This window comes from Lissotriton vulgaris, chromosome 2_1 (assembly GCF_964263255.1).
Source record: "Lissotriton vulgaris chromosome 2_1, aLisVul1.2, whole genome shotgun sequence".
In the NCBI taxonomy this organism is placed as follows: Eukaryota; Metazoa; Chordata; class Amphibia; order Caudata; family Salamandridae; genus Lissotriton; species Lissotriton vulgaris.
The window spans coordinates 566,900,817-566,919,781 of record NC_141687.1 but is presented as its reverse complement, the minus strand read 5'-3'; positions in this window follow the sequence as shown (position 1 = coordinate 566,919,781).

Genomic DNA, 18,965 nt, shown 5'->3' with positions numbered 1-18,965 from the left:
GGACTTCTCTTCTTTTTTTCTGCATGTGTCTTATTTCTTTTTTCAACTTATTGTGTCTCTTTCTGCACCTCTTTTATTTGTTTCTGTACCTTTCTTGCGCTTTTCTACATCTACTTAATCTTTCTGCACCTCTTTTTCCTCTTTCTGCACCTGTCTTTTTTCTTTTTGTACATCTGTTGCTTCTTTCTGAATTTCAAACATTTTTCAGTAGTTATGTTGTTTGAGTATTTTGCTGTTTGTAAATCTTTTGTTTTTTTTCCTTTCTCCCTTTGGCTGTGTGGCCACCTATTCTATTGTTTTTGCTCATTCTTATACTTTTCTTTTCTTATGAGATATAAATGCAATAGAAATGTAATTGTAATCGTGTGCTTAGTTGTTATTATCAAAATTGAAACATTATTAATTTTGAAATTTTAATTAATGTACTAAAACAATTAAACTATTATTTGTTTTTAGGAAGATATTTTATTTGGATTAGAAATAAAAGATGGCAAGAAAACATGAAAAGACAAGAGAACAAAGGAAACAGAAGTACTTAATGAAAACTAAAATGAGTGGAATAGAAAAATACCAAAAAGATGCTGAGGATAAAGTGGCTTCTGGTAAGAGAACTAAACAATTGATTAAAAAAGTTGTGGAGAGATTGAACAATCAAAATGCTAATCAAAGGAGGAAATACATTTTTCAAACAAAAGAGAAGCAAATGAAGAAGCATAATGGAAAAGAAGCACATGTGAGCAAAAGACAGAAATAATTTAAGGACATACATGTACAAATGTTTCGTAATAGAGTAATAAAAAATGTATTACATTTTTTTAAAGATAATAAAAAAAAGATCTGCTGTATATAGGAAGAAGCAATAGATTGAAAGTGTAGTAGATACTGCTTTTGAATTGAAATGGAAATTATTTATATTGGTATTGAAGAGAATGAAAACATTGAATAAAACAATGCACTTTATGAAGGAGAAAAGAAAAAGAAAAAGACTGGTTAATAGAAGTAACTTCTGCAAAGCTTTTTCTGGTGACTGGAAGCATACTTCTAGTACTGAGCCTTTTTATTATGAAGAAAGTTATTTTCAACAAAATGCATTAGCTCAGGCAATTGATACCTGTGGTCATTGTTACGAGGTAAAGGATGGTTGTACAACTGAAAAAGAAAACATGGTTCCTAAAAATGTGGAAGAAGTAATATCGGAAGAAGTTCAAGGGAGACATGCACATGCTCCAGTGTATAAGTGGGATTGTAGTAGTATTTGTAGTTTTCAACAGGAATCTATTGATATATTATGAGTTTTCTTGTGACACTATGCTAAAAAGAAGTATTAAACAGAAGATTAAGATGTTGCAAGGACTATATCCATGAAAGTAAGAAAATATACAAAGTTGTAGGGTCATTCTCTAGCTTGTCTTTCTAGAAAAGTGTGTAAAAGCATTTTTCATCATTTATGAATGTTAGCAGTACATCATACACAGATGCAGAAGTTAGTAAGGAGATTGTACTAGGTAAAAAGTCCTACATTTTCTTTAAGTGAAATGAAAACAGCTCTTTTGTATGGAGAAGTATTGGATGTAAAAAAGATTTGTGATGATATACAGTTTTGTTTCTTTGATTCACAAGAAGAGAGTAGAGAGAGTGAGAGCTGTGTAGGTTTTGAAAAACAGTTAGAAGGTATTAGTATTGAGAAATTTAAAGAAGAAATTACAAAGTTTAAGATATTTTCATGGGAAAAACCAAACCTATGTTTGTCACTATAGAAGTCAAACTAGGAATGCTGTTGTGTATTTAAAAAGTGTAAAGGAAAATAATGATAAGTGGGAGCAATTTGGAGATTATTTGTAGGTGGAAGGTCGTTTTGAGTTGGATACTGATCAACATATTTGTAAGTATTGTTACAACAAATTAGAAGAGAACAAAATGCCAGCTAGAGCAGTACATAACAACTTAGAGTTGGTAGCTATTCCTCTCAAACTGGCAGATTTAAATACATATGAGTCCATTCTTATCCAATCTGCGTACCCGCTTCAGTCTATAGTTCGTATGGAGCCTAAACCAGGTATGCTGCCTCCAACAGATTTACAAAGAGATCTGAAAGGAAGAGTTGAGTACTTACCTTTAGATTTAAATAAAAAATATTAAAACTGTTGGTACATGGATAGAGGAAAGTGAGCCTGCAGTTATTCTAGTTAATGGTGTACTAACAAAGAGTTGGAAAATATGGCAAGAGTTAGTAGATGTCAACAAGCTTCAAAAGCCTACATTATATTAGTGCAAAATATTATTTACTATAAAATTGTAAATGTGGAAGACCAGGAATTATGCTTAGAAGAAGATACCGAAATTTAAACCGACCAAATAGAAAAAGTGGACATGTGCAGGAGGGAAGAGATTTACGAACATTGTAGTATACATCCTTTACATTCATTGGAAACACTATTGATTATTTCAAATGAAGAAAGCAAAGGGAACTCCCATGAGTGCATGGGAAATAAGTTTAAAAGCTTGTTATTTTCCAAAGCTGTTCCCCACTGGAGAAGGTGAACGATATGATGAAAGAGCTGTACAGATTACTGCTCCAGAATACCGGACGACAAGATTGTACTCTGAGGATCCAAGATTTCAACAGTGCATTCCATACATATTTAATCTTCTATTTGAAAGTGACCTGTCTGGACTTTCTTATGCAGGTTATCACATATTAAAAACACAAGTTCATCTTACACGTTTCTGAAAAGGAATTTTTGGACAATGTTCAACAAAGACGATCATTTGGAATCCCAGTAATTACCTTGATGACGTGTCAACGTGGTACTAATGAGTATTGGTATCATTGTCATGATGAAATTAAATGTATTTTAAGAAACATAGGTACTCCTACGTGGTATCTAACACTTAGCTGTGATGAATATGCTTGGAACGATTTACTTGAATTTCTCCAGACAGCTAGAGAATTATGTTCTTTGTATCCTGTGAATGTGTGCAGATATTTTAATCATAGGTTTCAAGCTATGATGCCTTTTATCTGCAATAAAAATAACCCACCTCTTGGAGAAGTTACTGATTTCTTTTGGAGAAAGGAGTACCAAGTCAAAGGTGCTCCTCATATACACATTTTATTATGGATCAAGGATGCACCTAAATTTGTAAAGATTCTGATTAAACTGTTTTGTCTTTTATCGAAGAGTATGTTACCTGTGGCATTCCAAAAAAAGGAGGAGAGGAGAGCTTAAGAGAACAAGTTTTACATTTTCAAAGTCATTGATGTGGATAATATTGTCAATGAAAATATAAGTCAAAGTGAACATTTTATACAAAATGTCGTTTTAGGATTCCCACGTCACGTAATTTCAAAAGGAAGAGTCAATACTTTTATGTCAGCAGTAAGACATACTATAACATGAAAATCTCAGAAGAATACATACAACATAAGAAGAACTGAAGATTCAAAGTATATTAATGACTACAATACAGTGATTTTGACAATGTAGAATGCAAACATGGATATCAAGCCTGTTGCAGATAATTCAATTGTTGTTGCCTGCTATTTCATGTCATATATAACCAAATCTGAAAAGACAGAGTTAAAAAAAGAAACATGGGGAGACATTTCACAAAAGAAGAGTCTTAGTAACACATGTACTGCTTTAGCTTAAAAATACTTTCCCATCAAGAGATTGGATCCTATGAATGTTCAGATCTGTTGAGCTGTGCCAGTTTATAATCAAAGTCAAGGAATCAATTGGGTAAGTCTAGGTCTTGCTGCCACACGAAATAGAGTATTGAAATCTCTACAAGAAATTGAATGCTTAGCATTGAATGAATCAGAAAGTGCAGATATTGTTATATATATTGTTATTACTAATATGTTATTACTAATATGTTAGATACATACTATCCCAAAGGAGTCCACATCTGGAAAACCTATGTCTCTATGAAGTACTGCAACTTTACAGCTTTACGAGAAATGTTACAGAAAATATAATTGAATAAAAATATGCAGTAATTGGACGTGATGGATGTTTGGTAAAACATGCCAAAGGAAATCTTATTAACCAAAGAAAACTCAGTTTTGAAACTCAGATAAAAGGGTATTTTTCTATTTAGCACTTCTGCAACTCTTCAAGCCTTGGCGTAGTGAAATGGAAATACTTAAAGATTTTGACTGCTATGAAGATTTTCTTAATGCATATAAAGATAACATTAAATGCACAATTTCCCTTCTCAACACCAGATCAGCAGTCAGCCATCAGTATGAGCTATTCGATTATATCGATACCCATAAACTGGATCTCCTGTTTTTAACAGAGACCTGGTTTAAGGCCGACTCCCTGCCCAATGTCTTAGCAGCACTACCTCCCTCATACTCTACCATCCGAGCGGATCAACCAGAGGGCAGAAGAGGCGGTGGAGTGGCCCTGATAGCTCATACTGATCTCCATTTTCAGATTCTTCCCTCTACCCCATTCCTGAAGTCGACTGCTTGATAATTCGCTCTAGTTCCCACTCAGCTCCCCTAACCTCTGTCCTTATCTACCGTCCCCCCACCCCACTCCCACTTTTGTCTCTAGCCTCCAGGACATTCTCGCAACACTGGTAGTAAACAACTCGTCAGTGTTAGTCCTAGGCGACCTAAACTTTGGGCCTAATGATCCTGCCGAAAGCCCCCTCTCTAAAGAATTCACCGATCTTATGATCAGTCTCAACTTCACCCCCCACGTCCACAGCCCCACCCATGTACATGGCCACTCGCTCGATCTGGTCTGGACCCTGAATATCCCCATCACTCCTCCCACCATTTCCCCTTGCTCCTGGTCTGACCACTTTTTAGTTTCTTTCTCCCTCGCTTTAGCCCCAGCCGTCAAACCTTCACTCCCCAAGAACATCTGGGTCAGGAAATGGGGTAAAGCTGATATGCCATCCCTTTGCTCATCCCTAGCCAACTCCATCCCCGACCTTTCCGGCCTCGCCGCCCCGGTCCAACTGGCCACCATTAACAACTGGTTGACCCAAGCAGGCGACGACTTCGCCCCCTTGAGGCGGATCGCGGTCAAGCGAGCCCATGCTGCTAACCGCTGGTTCACCCCTGACCTCAAGGAGAAGAAGCTGGCCGCACGCAGAGTAGAGCGTGCATGGAGAAGAGCATACTGCCCCGCCCAAAAAACTATCTACCTCTCCGTGCTTAAGGTATATAAGCAAGGCATCCTCGATGCCAAGACCATGTTCTACTCCAATAGGATACTGTCAGCAGAGTCACAATCCAAAGAAATCTTCGCTACGGTGCACGAGCTTGCCTCATCTAACAGAGCCACGGCTTCAATCCCCCCCTCCCAACCTCTCTGCGACTCGCTCAACGATTTCTTCGTTGATAAGGTCGCAAAGATCAAGGCCAATATCCCCCTCCCATCCCCCACATTCATTAACCCCTCCCCACCTGCTGCCACTTCCAAACTCACCTCCATTCCCCCCCTGACCAAAGCCACGCTTTTCCCTCTGCTTCAAAAGGTGAAGTCAGGTTCCCCCCTGGACTTTGCCCCTGCTCACATCCTGAGAGAAATCTTCCTAGCTTGTCCAACTCCACCCCTCACACTTCTGAATGACTCACTCAGTAACGGAGTGGTTCCCACTGCCCACAAATTCGCGGCTGTCATCCCCATCTTAAAAAAGGCCGGTGCCGACCCTTCATCCCCTTCCAACTACCGTCCCATCTCCCTCCTGCCTTACCTGGGTAAGGTCTTAGAAACTCATGTAACCAGCACCCTGAGCACCTATGTGGAAACCAATCACTGCCTCTCCCCTCGGCAGGCGGGCTTCCGCCCCCTCCACTCCACGGAGAAGGTGGTGATCTCAGTGATGGACAGCCTCCGCGAGGGCATTGACATCAACCTTCCGCAGGCCCTCATTCTTTTATACCTGTCCGCCGCTTTTGACACGGTGGACCACTCCATCCTCCTCACCCGTGTCAGGGCGGCGGGCATAGAGGGCCTAGCCCTCGCTTGGCTTGAGTCCTTCCTGAGCGATAGGGCCCAGGCGGTCCACCTTGCTTGTTTCACTGCTGCCTCCCGTAAGGTTGTGTGCGGGGTCCCCCAAGGTTCCCCTCTTTTGTTTAATTTATACATCTACCCCCTTATTTTTATGTTACAGCAGCTTGAGGTCACGGTGTTCAATTACGCCGATGACCTCCAGCTAATTTTCAACCTTTCTCATTCCCCCTCATCTTCCCAGAACGTTCAATCTGTTATGTTGTTCATCCAGGATTGGATGAACTGCAACCACCTCAAACTCAATCTGGACAAGACGGAGCTAGTCTTGACCGGAGGTGGTTGCAGTCCTTGGTCTCCTTCTCACTGGCCTCTTTCACTTGGTGCCCCCCCGCTCCCTGTTCCCAAGGTCAAAACCCTCGGTATCCTCCTTAATCCTTCACTCTCTGTCCACTCACAGGATAATTCGGTTGTCTCCTCCTGTTTTTTCTCCGTCAGAACCATTAGGAAGATCTCTCGCTTTTTCTCCCTACCGGCCCTAAAGATCATAGTGATGGCCATGGTGCTCTCGCGCCTTGATTATGGCTCCGGCCTACGCCATTCACCGTCTGCAGCTAGTGCAGAACCAGGCTGCCCGCCTGATCCATGGGCTGCCTAAATTCCATCGTGCCACTCCTCTACTGCAGGCACTGCACTGGCTGCCGGTGAAAGAGCGAGCCTTGTTCAGGCCAAAATGGGCACCGCCCCGGAGTTCATTTGCTCCGTTATTAAGCCTTACACACCGGGCAGAGAGCTTCGCTCCACCCATCAGGCACTCCTAACCACTCACCGATTCAGAAAGAAAAAGGCTGGCGGAACAAAATTTGCGGTTCTCGCTCCTGTGTTTTGGAACTCCCTTCCTGCGGGACTTCGCATGACACCTTCTTACACTGAGTTCCGGAAAGGTCTTAAAACCCTGCTCTTCTCCCGAGCTCACGCTGTCTAAACTCCCTCTGCTCCTGTTGTCTCCTCGCAATCCAAAAGCGCCAAGAAACCGCGTGGTAGAAGTGCGCTATACAAATGTTTTTAAATTCGAAATTCAAATTTGAATTCAAATTATCAACAAATGTTAAATGAAGAGATTGAACAGAAACTACTATTGCTGCTGAAATAGCTAGAGACAGTTCTCAAGATAGTCAAAGTTCTGCTCCACTAAGTCAAGATCCAATAGGACAACCAATTATCGCAAATGAAGCAGCAATAGCCATGAATGAAGTAGAAATGGCAATGCAACAAGCACAACAGGATATTATTGAGTTGGAAAACTTAGAAGGAAAACGAAATATTGAACAAAAAGAAATATATCAGCAAGTGTCACAACATGCATAGCATGGTTTACTGCAAGAAAACAAAGAATGCCAATGCACATTGTGTAAACCTATTCAAATGTACATCAGTGGGCAAGCTGGAACAGGAACAAGTTTCTTAATTACAGTTTTGATCAGTTATCTACACAAAACCAATGAATCACATTTATCTTGTGTTGTAACTGCTCCAACTGTGTTAGCAGCACACAAAATTAAAGGGATTATATTACATCGATTACTCCTGCTATCAGTTGAACATGAGAATAAGTTGGAGTATCACAAGCTATCTGGAAAAGCTTATCATGAAGTTTCAAGAGTACTCACAAAAATAAAACTACTAATCATTGATGAGGTGAGCATAGTCTTAAACGTAATGCTTGCCTTTGTACATTTAAAAATGCAGCAGATTTTAAAAACTGATTATGATTAACCCTGGGCGTAGTTCGCGGAGTCGGACTCCGCGGAGCTCCGCGAAGACGTAGTTGCACTCCGCGAACTACGCGTAGCTCCGCAAGCATGCGGAGTTGCTTGCTGGGCCCGTTCGCGCGCCGTTTTTCGTCTTCGGGAGCGCGGTGCGCGTGTTCGGGGCGTTGCCTGCATGCTCGGGATGGCTAGCGCGCTAAATTACCACAGAGGTTTGTCCCGCCTGCTTGCGTTCCCTTATTTCCTGTTCCGGGTCACAATTAACGTGGTCGCGTTGTGCAAGACATGTTCGGGAACTCATCTTCTCGTTCGCACTACAAAAGTGCGTGATCGCGCTAAATATCGCGCGAACCTACCCATGCGGTCGCGATGGGCGCAGCCATCTTGTGGATCACACACTCTGGCTATGGTTTTGGGCCTACTTTTGCATCCTGTTAAAATCTCTTTAATCCTTGTCTTTTTACCCACTTTTTCTAACTTTCTTTAGTTATTACCTATTTCTCTCTGTGCCTAGGTTTATATTTTTCATTTTATTTCTACTTTTACAACTTTTCTATTGCTTTTTACTTCCTTCTTGTTCTTTTACCTTGCTTCTTCTTTCCCCTACCTTTTTGTCTTGAACTTTTAGTTTTCTTCTACCCTCCACCCAGAACCATGGTCAAGGGCGCCAGCAGCAGCGGCGGCTCAAAGGGCAAGGCGCCAGTGCCCCAAAAAACTAGGCTGCCTTGCGGCAGAATGCGCCCCCAAGGGGTGAGGCCCCGCCAACTTTTTGGGGAGGAGGAGGTGGCTGCCCTTGTTTTTTTTATCCAGCGCCACCTCCCCTTGATGTTGGCAGCAGGTGGCAGGCCCGGCTCCGGCTACCAGCATATTGAGGAGCGTCTCCGGCGGTGGGTGAAGGTGCGCCGGGCAGTCTTCCGCTGCTCCGGTATCCGGCGTACCCACCACCAGCTGACCCACCGTTGGGCAGACATTTTGGACCGGGAGCAGGACCTGTTGGACCTGCTTGGCGTCGAGGTCGTGGGTCTTGGTGAGTGGCTACCCAAAAAAAAAGTGTGTGTAATATATCTCTATAGTAGTATAAGTATTGTTGTTGTATCTTTGTAAATCTTGGCTGAATAAGTAACGCAATGACTGGTGCTCCTAGTTACATTTCCGATGTATTCCGTTATTATATCTACTGTAATTGTATGACACTGGTCTATGCTGCGCTTCTTCATCTTCACTGACTCTTGCGTGTTCAATTTGGCGCTAGCTTTTGCTGTTTATTGGTGTGAGATTTTCTTTATTGTAGAGATCTGAAGTTAGTTAATGCTATTAATAGAGTCTTGTCCTTCCTTTGTCCGTCAGTGAAATAGCCGTTGATGGATAATTGTACGTGTTTGCAATGCATATTGTATCTTTTTTTCACGGCCTTCTCTTCTGCATGAATAATACTCCTCTGGCAATGAATGCAAAAGTTACTTTGTTCTTCTTACCTCAGCCAGGGCCGGATTTAGGCATGTTCAAGCTGTGCAACTGCACAGGGCCACCAAACGCCAGGGGCCACCCCACCAATATATATCCTTAATTTAATAATCCTCAGAGGATGGATACATATTTGCGTGGCGGCCCCTGGCAGGGATTTGGTGCCTCCGGCTCTGTTCCACTTCCAAACACCCTGACTCCCCCCTCTTCACTGGCCTCCGTGCTCCGCCCCGACCTCCTCTTCCGGGCCCCCCACCTACGCTCCCTGGCCAGGAGTCCAGGACCACCATGAGCCTACAGCTGCCCCTGCCTCAGCCCTCCATAGAACTGATGTAGTTTGTTTATTGAGTGGGTAGGGCAGCAGTAGCATTCAGTCAGTAGCAAAACAAAATATGATGCCATGAACGTACAATTTCGTGTTAGTTAGTATGCACAAAGTTAAGCTTGTCTCCTCCTTGCGATCTATGTATTTTGCTGGCAAAAAATGAAAAAGAAATGGCTACTTACATTCTTGAATCTGTGGTGTTGTTCAGGTCTTACTGCCTCTGTGTTACTTAGTAATCTGCAATCAGAATGTTTATGGAACATTTGATTTGTTTTCACCAAGTACACTAGTCAGTGAATCATGCAAGGCAGTAGTCATTTGGTAGACCAATGTTTGTTTCTTTTAATGTTGTAGCAGTGGTTTTTGAAATGCTTGCTGTCTATGTTTCACAGCACTCAATGTTTTCTCTTTCTTTATTATTTCTTACATGAACCACAGAACCCAGGGGCAAGCAGAAGGCTGGGACCGAGTCGGCGGGTGAACGTGATTGTGAACCACAGGCACAGAGCTCCTCTACTGAGGATCCAGCTGCTGTCCCTAGTAAGTCCAACAGTGTTTTCTTTTGGAACAATGATATTTCCCTAACTTTCTAACGGAGCTTTTTTTCCAACCGATTAATGACATTTCACCTAACTGTTTAGTTAAGGTATCAATCTTTTCAAAAAATCTGTGATCGAATAGCGGAAGGCACAGGGTCCACTCCTGTCTTATGCTTTTTCCTCTATAATGTCTCTTCTTTGGCAATTGACACCAACCAAGTATGCATGCAGATAATGGTCTACTATTTTGTAAGCGTTAGTAAGAATACCACTACTACTCTTGCGGGTATTCTTCTATGCAGTGACATACATAACTATGTATGCACCCCAAAATTGGATGTTGTTGTTGATAGGCAGGTTGGACCTTACTTACTTACAGTCTTACACCTCAGTCACAGAACTCAGAGGAACCCACAATTCAATGAACGACAACCTATATGGGCTCAGTCATTGGTCAATTATTCAATTACCCCTTTCCTGAACCCCAATATGAAGATGCCAAATGCTTTTTTTATTACACAATCCATAACCTAAGTAACCCCCTTTTTCTCACTCTCTCGTGTAAGTCTACAAGACAACAGACACTGAAAATATACTCCCGAGTCAATGTGGTACTTCAAAACCTTTATTTTGTTAGAAGTAACTAAGTAAGTAACATCAATGTTTTTAAGTTGTTCTGTCAAATACGTCAAGGGCAGGGCCACCAGAAGAAATCCAGAGTTAAAAAAGGCTCAATAAAAAGTATCCTACATTTGTACAGCTACCAGTGCACGATAGGGAAATGTGGGAAATGTCCGAGACCCCTCACCATTGAACGTATACTGGTTGCATATGCCTCTTGTTGGTAAGCTCTGCAAATCTTTGCTTCGTAGAAGTAAATCTTCTCATCTGCCGAAAGATAATGACAAAAGTGGTGCACGTTAGACAGTATGAAAACATTACATACATTTATTCAACTTTTTAGCTGTCATGCAAAAAAGAAGGTGTAACCTGAGGCTGTAAGGAAACTGGACTCCACAATCCACATTCAAAAAGTAAATACGGGCCTCTATTTTCCAAACTCTTCAGGTGTATGCTTTGAACTATCATGTGGCCTCAAAGGCGTCTCCTCGTACTGCGCAACAAGCTGTGAGGTAGCATGCGCAAAACTGTAGACATGTCATTGATGTACAAAGTAAACTGGTTAGGTTACATGGTTCAGTCTAACTTTCCAAGGACTAGAGTACCAGTATAGAATAGATGAGATGAGCTTGGGTACCATACCATACCAAATAAATGCTGATATGTGTAGTGTGTTACTTACTCTGCTGTACTAGGCAATGTGGACTACTAGTGATTACGTTGTACTTAACTGTTTTGCAGAACTCCGTTCTTGGTGAACAAGTACAATGGGGGCTGTGCATCCATCTAAAAAGGTGTACTTAATTACTTATTTTTATTTTTGCAGAACCGGTACCATCCACCAGTGCCGACGGGGGCAGCGGCGCTGCAACGCCGTCAGCAGAGGCGATCCCGGAGGGGAATGGAGGACCACCACAGGCACCTACAGCAGCACCGGCAGCAGCGGGGGAGGAGACAACAACGGTGGGCGATGGTAAGTTACATTCAATAGTGATCCGCATTACTTGGTGGGTGGGGAAAACTTCCTCACTGTACTCTGATATTTATAGTGAACTTGAAGTTCTACTGGACAATATATGACGCCACTGTTCTCATTACCAAGCTTAGCAAAAGCATTACCACCGGCCAGAATTGATAAAATTAGTTATACATGCCTCTTCTATGTGACTACAACTCAGCTGTGAAAGGTTGGTGGCAGACTAAAAAAGTCTTATCCACAACATTACATGACCGCGATGGATTAACATGAGATTGATTTTAACTAAAGTATGATGAAAGTTGCAAGGAAAAAGCTCTAATCATATAATATAGAAGGATACTTTGGAATCAGCAATGCAGGTGTTTGAGAGCAGTTGGATGCGTGGGTTGTTGTGGAAGCATAGAAAGTGGAAAACACAGCTGCCTGCGTGGGTGGGAGACACATCCAATATTGGTGGTTAGTGGATAGTGGATACTAGTGTTGGCAGCGGTGTTTTGGTTAAACACAAAGGCAAGGGAAGGAGGGGACCACTGGATGCATTCTGGGTCGTTGCTGGCGAAACACAAACCACCTAACGTTTGTTGGCGATATAAAGAATGATAGTCTCTAGAGTAGACATTTATTAGTACTAGCTGGCCACTGTTAATTTAATGTTAGTTTGAGACTGTCACTTTTCCCGGAAGCACAGAGTATATGATATAAAAGAACGAGATATGAAAAAGACAGGTGTTCGTATGTGACCGTTCAAGTACACCCATACTATGTTACTAGGGCAGGCATAATGCCGTGCCAAAAAGGCAGACAAATGAAGTATATAAGGCGTAGAATAGAATGTTCAAGATAGATAAAACAACATTTTAGGTACTCAACTTGCTTGCTATTGCTACTGTACTGTGCCGCCCACTATGTGTTGGATCCATTTTGCGTTCTTTATTTGCTGGGATTTTTGATTACAACAATTCTGTCTCTTTCTTTATAGTTACTCCTTCTAAACCAACCAGGAAGGAGCTGGCAGTCCGGGCCCGTCAGCGGAAACTGCAGGCCATCGTTGAGGCCTACCGCCGGCTGGTGGCTCAGGCCGAGGAGGAGGAGGAGGAGGCGGCGGCAGCAGCTGCTGCCTCTTCCAATGCCCCGGCCCCCAAGCCTGCAGGAGTACGTCGGCGTGCTCAGGCAGCCGCCCGCCGCCTGATTTTCCCTGCATCGTCCACCCCCCCACAACAACATGGCTGCCAATGTAGGTGCCGCCAGTTCCAGCGAAAAATTCTCCTCCGGGTAGCCAGGCTGGAGGCTCAAAGCAGTCAGACTAAAAAACAGATAGAGGAGCGTGTCAAGATCCTGGTGGATCAACACTTAAAAGCCCGCCGGCTATAAGATGGACCCTGTTTGCCCCTTTTTCAATCCTTTTGTTGGTGGGTGGGAATTGGGTGTTGGGTTTTTACTTTTTTTTTACATGACATTGAGCGTGGGAATTTGGTTGGGGTTAGGGGAGGCGGGTAGGGGGACAGCTTGGTGTAGGATTTATATATATTTTATTTTTGTATCATCTTTAGTTATATATATATTACATTATGTTAAAATAAACGAGACAAAGTTATTGTAAAAAGAAAACATTTGAAGTTCATTTGCGTTTCTTGTGGGGTTGGAGGGGGGAGTGTTTCACCAAATAATGTACGTTGTGCAACCTCGCAAGGTTTAATTTGGCCATGCAGGTCGGCGGACAGTGCTTTTTAATAATAAAATATATTGCCCACATCTTTAACATGCAAACAGATAGATGCAGTAAACCCTCACCGAGTTATATTGGTAGTATTAGAAGAACGACCAGTCTGTCTTGCGTTATACCTCACTGCAAACTTATCTTACCTGTGATTGCTGATGAGATGATGATGATTTATCATGAAGTGTGGCACTGCAAGGGCTGCATTTGATTTCCAAGACAATGGCGAAGAATCTGTGGTTCAGAATCAGAACTTCTGTGATAGTAGACAGACCCTGCCAGTAGCGACAAAAAGAAAGAGACAGTCATTCGCGTGACAGACAATGTGGGGGTAGTATAAGTAAGTACAGTACATTGCATGGGTGACCCAATATTGCAACTGCTAAACTGAAACAAAACAATGGTTTTGGGGACTGGAAACAAAGTGCAAGAGAAGATAAGAAGTTCAACGTTACTTGTAGTACTCACGGCAACGTCAAACTTTTCTAAATCATAAATGCTTTACACTTTAAACCCAAAAAATAAATTACGCCAATTCATTAGATGCATTCGTTGTTTGATGTTAAATGGTAAATTATTTGGCGTTATACACAGAGCTTGAGTTGGGAAGCCGCAGAAGATCCTGGCCATGCCTTGTTGACATTTCACTATTGTTGCTTTGACCACATCTGCCCCAGCAAGCGCGTGATCAAATTGTTGGTGTATATTTAATGTAAGAAACATCACACCTCAATGTAACCACGCAGCCCGGGGGAAGAGGGTTAGGGATTGTTTAATGGATGGGTACGGGGGTTTTGGGAAAGGTTTGAGAAAGAAAAACAGTACGCATGGAGATTAGAGACAACAAAAGCAAAACAATGAAGACGATGATTTATGATGTTGATCAGCTAGCTAATGATTGTAAGCAATGGACGTAAGAAAAGGACACGCTGAATATGATTCTTGGTTTCCCGCAATCCAATTGCTTGATGATGAGGATCTGTGGTAAGGATGAGAGTTGATGCTCATACTATAAAGCAGTGGGTGAACCGTGAAAGATGTCCAGCCTGAAAAAGAAAAGGCAAATACAAAAGAATGTGAATGACCTAAACAAATTGTAATACAGTGAAGATAAAAAAACAATACAAAACAAGAGGAGTAGTCGTATGAGAGGACTTTCAGACTGAGGCGGCTTGGATACAATTTGTATAAGTCTACTAGTTGCATATCATTTTTAATGTAGAAGTACAAAAAAAGACAGGAGCAAGCACACAACAACAGGCCCACGACGACACAGGTTTGGCCGTTATACAAACTGCATTTCCCTAAAAATTTCAGACCCACAGAAAGGTGAATGAAATTGAAAAAGCAACCTAGCATTTACAAAATTAATCAACAAAATCAATGCGTCATTCTCAGTCATCAATCATACCACTATTGTACTCTACCACAGCACTGTGCACAAACATGTAGTAGCCTGGGTCTACTGTGCTGTGACTCTTATTTGTATTTTATTTATTACCTTGTATTCCACTCCAAGAAACATCGTGCATCAATCAGCTCAGATCCAACCGCCGGACAGCAAAGATAAATTAAGTCCTGACTGCATCTGTAGTAGTAGGAACACAAGTGCGTAAATAATTTCTATTATTAGTAAATAACATGGAAGAATTGGCTATCACGTGAGTCTGAACTGAAGTTACTAATATACTTCAACTCCATGCACATTAGCTCAGAGTCAGCCAAAAAATACATCCCATGCAATGCATGGCATTCATTTTTATACCTGTTTTGCTCTTCTTCTCTTTCACTGTCAGAAGATTGATCACAGATGCTGCCGAGCCTTTGTAATGCGAGTCATCATCACAACAAGTTGACTTCAGTTGTGGATGCCTGCTCAAGTTTCTTTTGACACAGAAGAGTCGTCTCTGAATGCCTGCAGACAGAGGTGGTAGCCTTAACAGTAAGACTCAGCAAGGCAGTTATTATGAGTTGCAGATTTCAAATGAAATAGAGGATGGCTGTAGTCATGTACGGTTCACTTATTATGGAGGGACTGTTAGAGGCTACATTATTGTTATTGTACTATACTCCATCTACAACATCAAATGTATGGCTGCCAAGATGGAATTGTATTGACTTGAGTGGGAGTCAAGAAGATGCAGCAAGACTCTGAGGAGTGCAGTCAACATGGAACATAAATGCACAGGCGTGCAACTCCAGGAGGTAACTAAAAAAGATACAGCGAAAATAAAATGCACAGGTGTGCAACTCCAGTAGGTACATTAAAAGAATGAGTGGTGGGGATGGATTTGGTTGAGCTTTTTATTTTAAGATTAGCAGTTATGCACCAGAAAGTCATTTTTAATAAGAAAATAAATAACACAAATAAAAGAAGGGAAAAAGTCACAATTTAACAGCCTATTGGTCAGGGAAGAGGTGCTCGTCCTCAAACTCTGCGGGTCCGGACAGCAGTAGGTCATGTAACCCAGCAGTGATAAATTCTTCGGGCTCGCTTTCTTCATCCTGCTCTGATTCACGTACAGTATAGTCTGGTGGTATGAAGTGTTGATTCATTTTTATCATTGTCAGCCTCTCGACGCTTTTGGGGGAGAGACTGGTCCTTTTCGATGTCACAATGGCACCAGCAGCACTGAAAACCCGCTCAGAGGCGACACTGGCTACAGGACAAGCCAAATACTTTATCGCCAGCCTGCTCAGCACTGGCCACTGTCTCCTTCTTTCATACCAATAGACCAATGGGCTTTGCTCCATGAACACCTCTGTTGTGTCATCCAGATAGGCCTGAACCATCCGCTCAGTGTTCAATGGTGCTCGGCTTTGCTGCTCCTCTTTCCCCTTTGCAACAGCAACGGACTTACCCATTCCCTTCTGTAGAAAAAAAGCAGTTATGCTTTTGGTTGTGTCTGCTGAATCAGATCGTGCAGGTGCTGCTTTTGGTACTGTTGGTGCCTGCTGGGAAGCGGACGCACCGCTCTCATGCTGTGATGAACTTGCCAGAGTTGCCTCAGGAGGATGGCCTGGAGTACTTTGACTGTCCTGGGCTGGCACTGTCAGGCCTTTAAGTAACAGCCGTTCAGTTTCGAAATCATTAGCTTCCACAGCTATGGAACTTTTGTAATTGGCAACATCCCCATCTGAAAAAGGAATGACTGCGCTACTGCTGACAAACAATTTGTACCGTGGATCCAAGATTGTTGCAGTTATGTAATTTGGATCTGACACAATCATTTTAAGCCTTGCATTTACAGATAAGCGGTTGCGTAAGGCCTTGGCCAAGGTACATGCATCAACTTTTTCTTCGTCACCTTCGTATGCTTCACAGACCTCCTTCAGCTGTTGCTCGAGCATGTACAACAATGGGATGGCTTGGCCCATAGTACAGTCCTCCCTGCTAACTGCACGTGTGAACACCTCAAAAGGTTGTAGCATCTCTGTCAAGCATTTAATGATGTCCCACTGCCACATCTCAACGGTCAGGCTTTTAAGATTAACAGTAGGATCCACTAATCTTCTTGACATTACATAAGCATTCAGTGGTATGTACTGCTCAAAGAGACGCTCAAGCATGAAATAAGTCGAGTTCCAACGTGTTGGGACCTCCTGGATCAGTGCTTTGACTGGCAAATTATGCTCCCGCTGAATGACGCGTAGCAGCTTCCGCGCTTTGAAAGAATGGTTAAAATGCGTGCATATTCTTCTGCAGATGGTCAGTATGTTGCTGACTTGTTGTTCATGTTTCAGAAAGTCTTGCACGACTAAGTTAATGCAGTGTGCCAAACAGGGTACCCTGAAATACTGTCCATCTTTCATTGCCCTCACTACATTACTGCCATTGTCGGTGGCAACAAAACCAATCTTAAGGCCTCTTGGTTTCAGCCATTCAAAGACCTTGCTGTTAAAGTCAGACAAAATGTTGTCAGCAGTATGAGTTTTCTCCATACCAAACATGGCTACAGTTGCATGTTTGCGAGTGTCATTGAAAATCCCAGCAACATCAAGAAGGCCTGATGTTAACTTGTCTTTCACACCTGCAAAAGAGATCCAGTGTGCGGTGATGCACATGTAATCTGCTGTGGCTTCGCGACTGCTCCACATGTCGGTTGTCAGGTGGATACAATGGACAACACTCTGTTGTAAGGCTTTCCCAATCAATCCCAGCACGTCGTGGTGTAGTGCTGGAATAGCAACTCTTGAAAAATAGTAGCGACTGGGAACGTCCCATTTTGGGGCGAGTGTTGCCACTAATTGCCGAAATCCCACTCCCTCAACAAATGAAAATGGGAGAAGGTCCAGTGCCAACATTTTTGCAAGTTTCGCATTGTACAAACGTGCTGTTGGGTGGTTCCGCTCGTACTTTCCCTCCTGCCTAAACATGCCAGTAATGGTAAGCTGCTTGGTAATTCTGTCTGTTCTGCTAGACGGACCACCTTTCAACGCAGACTTTTCACTCCTTGCCCTTGGTGTCTCCGGCTGACTCTGGTGCCACTGAGAAGTTGCTGATGCTGAGGATTTGGACTGCACCACTCCAGTGCTGGCGACAGGGCTCATTGGTGTACCACTCCCAGATAGAAGGTCATCGTCTCCCTCTTCTTCCATGAGTGGACCTTGTAGTACTGTATCCTCCCCACCAACACCAGTGCTTACATCTTTTTGTAAGCTTGCAAGGTGGTTCTCCCATACAATTGTGTGTGTTTTTTTCATATGGGTCGTTGGGCCTCCAGTACCATAGTTTGTACCAATCTTACCACGACTAACATTGGTGCGACAAATGGAGCATATAGCAATGTTCTCCTGATGTGGGTGAACCGTAAAAAAATCCCAGACTGGGGAGCTAAACTTTTGTCTCCTGCCATAGGAAGAGGAGGACCCACTTCCAATCCCGGATGAACTGGAGCCTTTTGGTTGCATTTCCCTATGTGACAGTTCAGTACTAGTACTGCCACTACCTCCTTCTGTTGAGGTGGCGCTTGCGCTGGATGTCGCACGCTGCCGGGCCTTCGCTGATGCAAAAATGGGAGCTGGTGTTACTTTGGGCGCTGAGTGTGTAGGAGTTACACGTGCTACCTGCTCATCACTAATCGCAGCCCTTCTAGATAGGGTGAAAATGCTGGTCTCTACATCCTCTGCACCAGGAATAACGCTTGTGATGATGACATTGTCAGTGTCAGACCCGTCTTTATCACCATCAGTATCCTGTTCACCTACATCGAACTCCGGAAGTTCAAGCCTTGACGGATCCTTCCTTTTTCCCAGCCTGGTCTTTTGATGCCTCTCCTTTGAATGCTCAGTTCTTCGTCGTGGATGATAATCCTTATCAAGGTCATCTGAAGGGATGCTATGCGAAGAACTCGATGCACTGCCACTAACCCTCCTTTCCTTTCGTAAATTTAAAGACAGTAGATCACCTCCAGAAGTGGCTTCCTCTTCTTCTTGCTCGGAATGAGGCTCTACTTCCTGAACTGCCCCGACATCGGGAGGAACAACTTCCACTATTGCGTGTGGAGACGGTGGTTGTTGTTCTTGAGGAAGTACTATAGCGTGCTGTGGTTCTTCAACAACTACTACTGTGG